Source organism: Ceratotherium simum, chromosome 18 (genome assembly GCF_057802395.1).
Source record: "Ceratotherium simum simum isolate JZ-2026a chromosome 18, ASM5780239v1, whole genome shotgun sequence".
NCBI lineage: Eukaryota > Metazoa > Chordata > Mammalia > Perissodactyla > Rhinocerotidae > Ceratotherium > Ceratotherium simum.
In genome coordinates, this window is record NC_141917.1 from 22,687,795 (window position 1) to 22,700,476 (window position 12,682).

Here is a 12,682-nt window from a genome sequence, read left to right on the forward strand (position 1 = left end):
ATCCAACTCCCATTGGACTGTCAATTTTTCATTTTATTTTTTTATAAAAAGCTATTGGGACGGTGGTAAATAAATATTTTTTCTCTTAATGGTTCATTGAATATTCATTAGATATTTATGGGTACGCTAAAAATAATACCACTGAGTCATTTCTGGGAAATGTAAAAATACCTAAGAAGAATCCCATCATGTGCTATAAAACTTTAATGTATATTAAAATTAAACACCTATGACGTCATAGCTTTACTGTATTCCATGGTAGGAAAACAAAAGAAATTCATAAATGAGAGTAAGATTTACAACTAGTTGATTCTACTCGATTAATTTCTTTCAGGACAGAATAATTTAGTTGGGACCATATGGGAACAATCAAACTATTTGGTCCTTTGCTATGAAACTGTCCATTGTTGATATTTAACTAAACTTGAGCATTTTGAAGTTCCTATGTCATGTGTATCCCAACACAGACAGACTGTCTGATGAAGACAGTAAAGGCACTTTTTGGTCTGAGTCTGGGCCAATTTCTTTTTTAAAGAAACATTTTGAAATAGTAAATAACCAAACTTAGCCGATTAAACATCAATGGGTCAAGTATGATAAATTAAGAAACCAATGCATTAAATTATGAATTATATCATATATACTGGTGTTTTCTTTACCTCATTCCTAACTTGTTCTTAAGGCTAACCTCACCTAGTTAATGTTTTTACTTTTTGAATAACGTCTCCATAAATTGAGTTTCTGAAAATTTAGTAATAATGTTTCCCATGGTCTTAACAACTCCAGAATTTTACTTTAGTGCAGCTTTTTATTTCTTTTATGATCTTCTCAATAGAAACACTTGATTCCTACCATTTCTCTAAGTTGGTGAAAGCAGAGATCCCTTTCCCTGACATCACACAGTGTGCACCAAAATGGTAGCGGTTCAAGATCATGCAGATAGATGCATTTCTCTTGTTCTTTTGAGGGAAATCCTCCAATCCCATGTAAAAAATTCCCCAATCCCAGCAAATTGTCCGCTCAGCAGAGGATGCCTCCGAGGTCCACGCAAGTGCGCCTGCGCAGCGCAGGCCACTCCCCGACCCCTGCCGTGCTGCCCCTCTGCCACCAGGCAGGGCACCACGTTGGCTCCGTGCACTCTTCCGGATCTCAGCTGCTGGTCTGCACCGCAGCAGCCAGTCCTGTCTCTGGGAGCATGTTCAGCTGGCTCAGCAAGTATACCTGCCATGAGAAGCAGCTGGAGCTCTTTCGGATGCTGGCTGAGGGCCTGTGGCAGCTGCACACTCAGAAGCTGCTGCCCCTTCCACGTGTTCCCTTCACCCGCACAAGAGGACACTCACCTCCACCATAAGCCCCTGCTGCTCGTGGGCCGGTACAGTGCAGGCAAGACCACCCTCATCCAGCACCTGATGGAGCAGGACGTCCCAGGGATGCGCATCAGCGGAGCACACCACTGCCTCCTTCATCGCCGCCACGCACCACCTCACCAGGGCGTGGTGCCCGGTAACGCCCTGGTCAGGCGCCTGCCGCGCCCCTTCTACAAGCTCAACACCTTTAGCAACGGCGTCCTCAGCAGGTTCATGGGTGCCCAGTGTTGGACAGCACACGAATCATTGACACTCCTGGGGTCCTACCTGGAGAGACATAGCGCGTCAACCGAGATTACAACTTGGCGGAGGCCCTGGAGGAACCAGTTTGCTGAGCGTGTCAACAGCATCATACCCCTCTTTGCTGCCCATAAGCTGGACATCTCCAAAGAGTTCTCGGAAGTCATCAAGACCCTCAAGGACCAGGAGGATGAGGTACGGGTTGTGCCAAACAAGGCACAACAGATCCAGACCGAGCAGCTGATGCGGGTCTCCAGGCCCTCATGTGGTCCCTGGGGAAGAGCATCAACACTCCTAAGGGGGTCACGGTGTACATTCACTCCTTCTGGTTCCATCTGCTCCTCGTCCCCAACAACTGCAAGCTCTTCTAGGCCAAGGAGCAGGATCTCTTCAAAGACATCCAGTCTCTTCCCCCAAACACTGTCCTCAGGAAGCCCCATGACCTGACCACGTAGGCACGGCTGCCAGGGTTCACGCTACATCGTTGGCTCCTTCAAGATGTCCAATGCCTTCGGTAAAGAGAGCAAAAGGAAATAACTGGTGCACAACCTGGGAGAGACCCACCAGAAGATCAAGCGGGAGCATCATATCTCCGCTGGCGACTTCCCAAGCCTCCCGCCACATGCGGGAACTCCTACAGACCCAGGACTTCCTCAAGTTCCAGGCCTTGAAGCTCAAGCTGCTGGACACGATGGATGACATGCTGGCCAACGACATTGCCTGGCTGATGGTGATGGTGTGCCAGGAAGAGTCCCTGATGCCCTTCCAGGGGCCGTGTCTTAGACGGCACCATTAACAGGCTCTTTGGGCACAACCACGGCGAGAGGGCCAGTGAGGACATTGATGATGTTGAGTGGGTGGTGGACAAGGACAAGACCACCTACAACAAGCTCTTTCACATGCTGTCACCTGTCAAATGCGAGATCATAAGTGCCAGTGCCAATGAGATGCTGAAGTCCAAGCTGCCCAGTCCCGTGCTGGGGAAGGCCTGGAAGCTGGCAGATGTGGAGGAGGGCAGGTTGCTGGATGATGAGGGCTCTGCCCTGGGCAGCCACCTCATCAAAGTCAAGCTGGAGGGCCACAGGCTGCCCGCAGACCTGCCCCCACACCTGATCTCGTCTTCTCAGCAGATGCACAAGTCACAAGCCCTGCCCTGGCTCCCCAGTTTGTCCTGTTATCTCAGCACCCAGCCCGGCAGAGATTGAGGAGAGGAGGGTCACCAGTTCTCAAGGTCTATAAAGAGTGAGTGGATATTTCCTCAGCTCTTGAAAAGGTAAAAAAAAAAAATGTCATAAGATAAGAGTACTGAAATAATATCTACATACGGCTCACTTGAAATTAGTTTACTACGAGCCAGGTACTCTATTAAGCATTTTAATATATGTCATGCCATTTCATAATTACTAAAGCTCAGTGAGAAAAGTTATGTCAAACTTTGGTTATAAGATTCTGAATCTGAGTAAGGCACAATAACTTTCTAAAGAGGTTACAGCTAATACATGGTGGAACCAAAAATCGAATCTGAATTTCAAGTATCTTGATTTCCAAAGCAATGTTTTTGTTCCAGTTGTAATATCCAAGTCCAGGAAATTTAATATCCCAAATCTACTTATCAAAAACTATCACTTCCATAATTAAAGTGTTCCTTATCAAGCCATCTAAACAATGTCCTTACCTTAAGCAGTCTTGCGTGCCTCCAGATCTATTTTCTATAATTAGTTTTGCTGTTTGGGAATTTCACGTAAACATGTTTTCTTGTGCCTGGCTTCTTTCATGCAACACAGTGTTCTTGAGATTCTTCTATATTGCTGCATGCATCATGGTTGATGCTTTTTTATTGCTAGAAAAAATTCCATTGCATGAATATACTGCAATTTGTTTATTCAGTCTCCTGTTGATGGATATTTAGGTCACTTCCAAGTTTCAGCTACTATAAATCATTGATTGTCTGGGGCTAAAGATGAGTAGGTTTGATTGCAAAGGGGCATGAGGGAACTTTTGGGTTGATGGAGTTAGTTATGCAAGTGTATACACTCAGGTGCATTTTAATGTGTGTAAATTATATTGCAATAAATCTAATAAAATATCTGTTCTTCATATGGTGCTCAGAATGAGCTGTAAATAAGACAAATATGACTGCTCTACTACCTTTCTTTGGGCACGTCAGTTATTTCCTCTATTCTTCAGGAAAATAGCAAGCTTCTTAGAACTTATATAGGAGCCTTCTCTGATCTGAGTAGCACACAATTGCCTACCTTGTTTTCTTCCTAAGTACCCAACTTTCCAACTTGACCTTCTTAAAATACCTTCATGTTCAAATAAAAAATATGTTTACTTTCCTGCACATGCTACCATAATTTATGTCTTTACACATTTTTTGAAATGATTTTCTATTTTATTCTATTTTGTGCGGTTTTTACTATACCCACACACATACACAACAATCAGCATCAGCATCAACACAACCAACAACTCCATCACCTTCCACACTTAAATCATTATAATTCATACTTCAGATTTGGATCACATGTCATCTCTAGAACTCCGTGGTTAGATGGCTGTGGTTTATAATCCCTGCCCCACCATTCACAAGCTGTGGAACCATGGAAAAGACATCAAACCTTTCTAATCTTCATATTCTTCATTAAAAAATAGCAATAATAATAGTAATAGTAATTGGTTCCCATGAAGATTCACACTGAGGATTAAACAAGAAAAGGGGTATAGGTAGTTTGTTTAAATGTACAGTATATGACAAACATCTACCTATGTTAGCTATTATAAATGATACAAGTTGTACCTCTCCTTTAGCTACCTTATTCCCTTTACTTTCTTAAAACTTATACAACTGCATTGAAATTATCATAATTTTCTCATATAATTAAGTTTTTCTCTAGATTTAAGCATCTTAAATAGATATAACTTTTTATACATCAGGTAACTGCCACAGTATTTGGTAAATAGTAATATCTAAAATAGTTTGTTGAATTAAATTCAACTGAAGTAAGGAGTACTTACTTTAAATACAATATGTCGTTGGGGCCGGCCCAGTGGCGCAAGCAGTCGGGTGTGTGCGCTCTGCTCCAGCGGTTTGCAGGTTCGGATCCCGGGCGCGCACCGTCGCACCGCTTGTCAAGCCATGCTGTGGCCGTGTCCCATATAAAGTGCAGGAAGATGGGCACGGATGTTAGCCCAGAGCCCATCTTCCTTAGCAAAAAGAGGAGGATTGGCAGATATTAGCTCAGGGCTGATCTTCCTCACAAAAACTAAATAAATACAATACCTTCTTTATAGCTAAACAATTTGAATGATTTTCTGGCTTCATTACACAAACATATGGTTGAAGATATTTTCTGTGTATGCCTAAACCCTCTTTTTCACATCAATCTGTCATTATTTTATCACATTTTCATGTCATAAATACTTTGGTGACTAACTTTTTTCTCCTCAAATAAATTTATTTCTTCAATGTATATTTAGCATTTACTTTTAAGAAAACCTAATCCTGTGTGAGAGAATTTCCTTTGAGGTCAACAAAATTCATGTTTTCTTTAGTTTGAAATTTCCTTAGTTTGTGAATTTTTCTTAGTTTGATGTTAGCTAGCCATAAAAATATTCTAATGTACTCATAACATAGAGAATCAAACCAATTTCTCTCCTTTTCTAGAGTAAATTAGTGGATTGGAATCTAATTAAAGTATAGTGTGTATATCTTCATAAGGAGTTCCTGTAAGACTGATAAAAGAGAAAGAACTGAAATGAGCAAAATACGTCTCTCATAGTTTTATATATTTCAAAGAGAGAAAGAATCCAAAGCAGTGATGTTAATAAATAGTCGTGAATTTTTATATTATATAGTAAAATGCATGTGTATATGTGCATAACACTATGAACAATAATATAAATATCAGTAAATAAAATAAAGTAATATGGGTAATTTTTTTAAAAATGTAAACTTCTAAACTTGTATATAATCTGCGTGGAAGTAATTAAACTGATATAAAACTTTAATACACTTTCTTATAGAAATCTTTATAAAGAATGAAGCGAAAGTGGTTCAAAGCTTCAAGCAAAAAATGGTTACATGTACAATAGTTGTTTAGGAAATATTCATTAAATGAATGACTAAATATATGTCTTCTCTGGATAGTAATGCTGATGATGTGAGTAATACGTGGTAATTGATCCATATCCTAGTAGATATTATCAAAAAGCATGTCTAGGATGGATCCTGAGTTATTTCTCTGCAAAATAATCATAATAATCATTTTTATCTCATACTGTTGTTGGATAACTGAGTAAATTTATTAAAACAATGCCTGTTACATGAGTAAGTACTGTATAGTTGATAGCTGCTTCCACAGCTGAGACTATTACTAATACTACCATGACTACGACCTGGTTCTGCTTCTCTCAGTTTTGTCCTCTGTAATTGAGAATAATAATAGCATGCCTATTTGATAGGTTCTTTGTGAGGATTCATTGAGTTAATATATGTAAAGAAGTTGTAAGGATTTAGAGAATATTAGTCATTAAGTACAATAAAAATGTTAGTGCTTATTTTTTATTTTTATTTTTGTTGTGTCTTTGGCAAGTCATATTCTTCTAGATCTTTGGTTTCTCCACTTATAGAGTACAAAGTAAATTACATTATTACTAGGAATGTGTTCACATTTAAATTTCGTAATTCTGCATTAATTCGAACTCTATTCAATGAAAAGTTTTATTCATCAGTATTCTGTAAATTAAGCGAAATATACACAGATGTATTTATCAATATGTACTTTGCAACATTTAAAAAAGAAAATGAATCAATTCCAATGCCTACCTAAAAAGGATTAGTTACATTAATTAGATTATGTTAATAATAGAACACTGAATACTATTTTTGACCTTGAGAAATTTTGGTATGTCTATACATATGGACTTAGAGAGATAGCCAAACTATATTACTTTGTGTAAATATATATATATATGGTCCATTTAAATAAAAAGGAAAAGAAGAAAAAAGAAATAATTATGGAGGCTTATCAATTCTTGTACCTGAGGATTGAAATTGAATTTGGAGAAATATACAAATAATATATATAATGTGTATAATTTATATATGTATATGAATTTTGGAGGATAAATATATATAAAATGTAATATTGTATAATATATATGTATATATTTTAGTGACAATTCCTGAATTCTCAAATTATAATTTACTTTTGAGTAACAGTACAATTATTAAAATTATAATTATGATTTAAATAAAGTGCAGAAGGGTTAAGAGATAACCTGTGTTTGGAAAAAAAATAGCTTGCTTTTGTTTAATCATATGCCTAGCCCACCAGTTTTATGAAATTATTGCATAATAGTTTCATTTTTGGTGGAATAAATATCTCAATGGATAAAAATAGTCTAAAAATTGAATTGCCTTGAATTATTTTTAAGGAAGTCATCAGTGCATTCATGGTAAATTCCAGCTAATAGAAAATCATCTTTGGTAAAAAGGCTTTCATTTGTGAAGTGTTGATATGCTGTATTACTCTTGTTTAAGTAAATTAGAATACAGAATCATAATCAGTTTCATTTAAAGCAGGAAACTACGTTTCCCAGAATCGCCTCCCATAATTTGATTTCAGGTTGAAATTTGTCAATGAGAGGAAGTCTCATGTGAATAAGATGGTGCAGTTTAAAGCAAAACCATTATCCTCAGGGGTGCAGTACCTTTATAAGGTTGTGGCTTCAGCTAATGAGACAACTTTCTGGTAGTGATAAGCTTTGCAGACATCCAAGCAAACTCCTTGTATTGTTCCTTACACATGAACATGACTGTGTTCCTAAAAATTACAATCATTTAAATATATTGATAATTGTTTCTTAAGTTTGAAACATGAAAAAGCACCACATTAGATTTGAGTTAATTAAAATTTGGAGAATGCCGAGCAAACACAATTACTTTTTCTATCCTTCCTTACAAAAAGTGAGAGAGTCTCTCTTTGTATAAACTAGGGATGATTCCAGGAAACCCAAACATGATTTAAGTTCAAAAGAAAAAAAAATGGAGATTCTCCTTGAACTGTCCAGAGCCCAGGGGCACTATCCTTAGTTTCTTGGCCAAAATAAATGTTTCCCTTAGAAATTTTGCTGTGCAACACAGGTCTGCTAGGATCTCACCCTAGGATGCTGGGAAAAGAGAAACAAAACAAAAACAAAAACCAGAACAAACAAAGAAATTAAACCACATAGTTCCTTTCTGTATAAGTTACTTCTTCGAGTTTTCATTCCCTTCCCCATCTGCTGGCTCTTGCTGACTTTTCCAAGTTCTCAAGGAGTTGTTTAAATTCTGTCCAGAGATTTTAGTTATAATCAGCAGGAGAAATGGACTGTAGTGGGCTTATTCCATCTAGACAGGATTCAGTGTCAGGACATATTTAATTATTCTGAAACTAAGGAATTAATTTGTCATCAGTCAAATCAAGACGGATTGTGAGAGGGGACAGGATAAGAACAAAAATCATAGTATCTAAAGGCAAGAAATAGTTCCTGGCAAATTTTGAAAATAAACAGAAACAAGCAAAAATAATAATTAGCAAGTATTTTTAACAAGGAATCTTTGATCTAAATAAATCAGGAGTCTGCCAAATGTTTGTAGCACTAACAGAATAACTTAGTGATTAAAATGAGTTGCTGTTTTTGAGCACAAAAACCTTGGTCATTTTATATAGACAAATACAAATTTTAAATTTACTTTTTGTGATTCTTCCATGTAGTAATTTGCAATAAATTATTCATAAACTCTCCTTATATGAGTAAATCTATTAGCATTAAACTAACTATCTTAGAAAGACAATTTACTATTTCTTTTGAAAGCCAGATAAACCTAGACAAGTAGAGGTGATTTTATCTAACCTTTTAAATTTACATTGTGACCTCAAATTTATATTTTTAAATTATTTTTTAGTATTTCTTGTTTTTGGTTTAATCTTAATATGCTGGTGCGTGTGTGTTTTGTGTGTGTAGATGTGCACAAATCTATAGCTATGATTATAATAGGTAAAATACAATTAAAATGTTTACTTTTGCTTTGTTAAATATACATGTATACAATATAATCTATTAAAATAATGTGTTAAAATAATTTTAAATGACAATACAATCAATTAGAAGACATCCAATATTTTAAAACTAAAATTAAATTATTCTAATTTGTTGAAAAATTTGTCTATTTATGAGAACTACTACCTGGACTCTTTTAATAAAAATGAAACTTTGTATTGTTATATCACAAGTTGTTAAAATTCTTTAATTCATACCAAAAACTCTAAGTATCTACTTTTTCTTTTTACCTAGAGAGGAAGCCCATTACCAATTCTTTATTAATATTTTTCTTTTGAGATATGGTTCCAATAACAGAAAAAGATGGAAAAAGTTACTTAAAAATCTTTTTAGAAAATATAGATTGTTTGCTCTAGATATGCCCAGCATATAGACATAATGATAGAAAGATATTTTTATGCTTTCTAATCTCCAAATTTTTTCAAGGGAAGGCAAAATTAGAAGAAAAGAACTGCTAGAAGACAAAAAAGAAGGATCTGGAATTTACTTTGGACAAACTTATATAAAATTACCACTGTGAAGAGCTAATTCCCTGTGTAAGTAAGGGAGAGGATGATTTTGTAGAAAGATCCATTTTGACAAACACGTAAAGAGAGAGAGAAATCTTTCACCTTCTTAAATTGGGCTAAATTTATGCCCAAATATCATTGTTTTTGATGCTATTGTGAATGAGATTGTTGTGTTTCTTTTGCTGATGTCTGTTGTTAGTGTGTGGAAAAGCAAGTTTTCTTATGTTGATTTTGTATCCTGCAACTTTACTGAATTTGTTGATTTGTTCTAGCAGTTTTTTGGTGAAGTCTTTAGTATTTTCTAAGTATAAGATCATATCAGCTGCAAACAAAGACATTTTAATTCTTTCTTTCTTATTTGGATGTCTTTTTTTTTTTTTTTATTGCTTTATTACTCTGGCTAGGAGTTCTAGTACTATGTTGAATAGGAGTGGTGACCATTTCACCCTTGTCTTGTTCCTGACCTTAGAGGAAAAGCTTTCAACTTTTCACCATTGAATGTGACGGTGGATGTGGGTTTGTCACATATGACCATTATTGTGTTGAGGTATGTTTCTTCTAAACCCAATTTGTTGAGTGTTTTTAATCATGAAAGGATGTTGTATTTTGTTGACTGCTTTTTCTGCATCTATTAAGATGATCATATGATTATCTTTTATTCTGTTAATGTGATGCATCACATTTATTGATTAGCATATGCTGAACCATTGTTACATCCCAGGGATAAATCCCACTGATCATGGTGTATGATCCTTTTAATATGCTTTTGAACTCAATTTGCTAATATTTTCTTGATAATTTTTGCATCTGTATTTATCAGGGATATTGATCTGTAATTTTCTGTCAGCGTCTTTATTTATTTATTTATTTATTTATTTATTTTTGTGGAAGATCAGCCCTGAGCTAACATCTATGCTAATCCTCCTCTTTTTGCTGAGGAAGACCAGCACTGAGCTAACATCTATTGCCAATCCTCCTCCCTTTTTTTTTTCCCCAAAGCCTCAAGGAAGTAGTTGCACATCCTTCTAGTTGCTGTATGTGGGACACGACCCGGAGAAGCAGTGCGTCGGTGCGCGCCGGGGATCGGAACCCAGGCTGCCAGTAGCAGAGCGCACACTTAACTGCTAAGCCACGGGGCAAGCCCCTCTTTCAGTGTCTTTATCTGACTTTGGTATCAGGGTAATGTTGGCCTCATAAAATGGATTTGGGAGTGTTCCTTCATCTTCAGTTTTTTGGAAAAGTTTGAGAAGGATTGGCATTAATTCTTAAGATGGTTAGTAGAATTCATCAGTGAAACCATCTGGTCCTGGACTTTTCTCTTTTGGGAGGTTTTTGATTACTGATTCTATTGCCTTACTCCTTATTGGTCTATTCAGATTTTCCATTTCTTCATGATTTAGTCTTGGTAGATTGTATCATCAGTGAAACCATCTGGTCCTGGACTTTTCTCTTTTGGGAGGTTTTTGATTACTGATTCTATTGCCTTACTCCTTATTGGTCTATTCAGATTTTCCATTTCTTCATGATTTAGTCTTGGTAGATTGTATGTTTGTACGATTTTATCTATTTTTTCTAGGTTATCCAGTTTGTTGACATAATTTTTCATAGTAGGCTCTCAAGGTGTTTTGAATTTCTATGGTATCAGGTGTAATGTCTCCTCTTCATTTCTGATTTTATTTATTTGAGGCCTCTCCCTTTTTTTCTGAGTTAGTGTAGTTAAAAGTTTGTCAATTTTATCTTTTCAAAACACCAGCTCTTAGTTTCATTGACCTTTTTGTTGTGTTTCTAGTCTCTATTTAATTCATTTATGCTCCAATCTTTATTTCCTTCCTTCTGCTAGTGTTGGGTTTAGTTTGTCTTTTTTTCTAGTTCCTTGAGGTATAAAGTCTGGTTGGAACTGGAAGATCTATACACTGAAAACTCGAAGACTTTGGTGAAAGAAATTGAAGAAGACACAAACAGATGGAAAGATATCCTATGTTCATGGTTCAGAAGAGTTAATATTAAAATGCCCATATTACCCAAAGCCATCTATAGATTCAGGGAAATTCCTATCAAAATTCTAATGATATTTTTCACAGAAATAGAAAAAATCCTAAAATTTGTATGGAGCCACAAAGTAGCCAAAGCAATTCTAATAAAGAAGAGCAAAGCTGGAGACATCACACTTCCTCATTTCAAAATATAAACCACAAAGCTATGGTAAGCAAAACAGTATGGTACTGGCATAAAAATAGACATGTAGACCGATGGAACATAATCAAAAGCCCACAAACAAGTCCTCAAATGTATGGTCAACTAATATTTGACATGGGGGCCAAGAATACTCAATGGGGAAAGGATAATCTCTTCAGCAAGTGGTGCTGGGAAAACTGGATAACCACATCCCAAAGAATGAAATCAGACTCCTATTTTACACAGCCCACAAAAATGAACTTGAAATGAATTAAAGACTTAAATACAAGACCTGAAACTGTAAAACTCCTAGAAGAAAAAAAGAGAAAAATCTCCTTGACATTTGTCTTAGGAGAGATTTCCTGGATATGACACCAAAAGCTCAAGTAATAAAAGCGAAAATAAATAAGTGGAATTACATCAAGCTAAAATGCTTCCGTACATCAGAAGAAACAATCAACAAAATGAAAAGACAACCTATGGAAGTGGAGAAAATATTTGCAAATTATATATCTGATAAGGGGTTAATATCCAAAATATATAAAGAACTCATACAACTCAATAGAAAAAAACAAACAACCTGGTTAAAAAATGAGCAGAGGAACTGAATAGACATTTTTCCACAGAAGACATACAAAAGGTACACGAAAAGGTGCTCGGCATCACTAGTCATCAAGTAAATGCAAATCAAGACCACGGTGAGATATCACTTCACTCCTGTTAGAACGGCCACCATCAAAAAGACTAGATTGCAAGTGTTGACAAGGGTGTGGAGAAAAGGGAACCCTGTCACTGTTGGTAGGAGTGTAAATAGTTACAGCAGTTTGGAAAGCAATATGGAAGTTCTCTAAAAAATTTAAAATATAACTACCATATGATTTAGCAATATAACTTCATGGTATATATGTAAAGGAAATGAAAACAGGATCTTGAAGAGATATCTCTACCCCCGCGTTCATTGCAGCATTATTCACAATAGCAAATAAATGGAAACAACCTAAGTGTTTGTCAATGGATAAATCACTAAAGGCGGTATATACATACGTATATATATACACAATGCAATGTTATTCAGCCGTGAGAAAGAAGGAAATCCTGCCATTTGCAACAACATGGATGAAACTTGAAGGCATTATGCGAAATGAAATGTCAGACAGAGAAAGACAAATACTGTATGGTATTACTTTTATGTAGAAACTAAAATAGCTGAAATCAAAGAAACAGAGAGTAGAGTGGTGGTTAGCAGGGGCTGTGTGGTAGGGATAATGGGGAGATATTGGTCAA

At 36.2% G+C, this 12,682-nt stretch overlaps 1 pseudogene; it reads left to right on the forward strand.

Annotated features, from left to right (window-relative positions):
* Positions 1-1,195: 1,195 nt before the first annotated feature.
* Positions 1,196-2,812, forward strand: LOC101405143 (EH domain-containing protein 1 pseudogene; annotated as a pseudogene).
* The last annotated feature ends 9,870 nt before the right edge of the window (positions 2,813-12,682 follow it).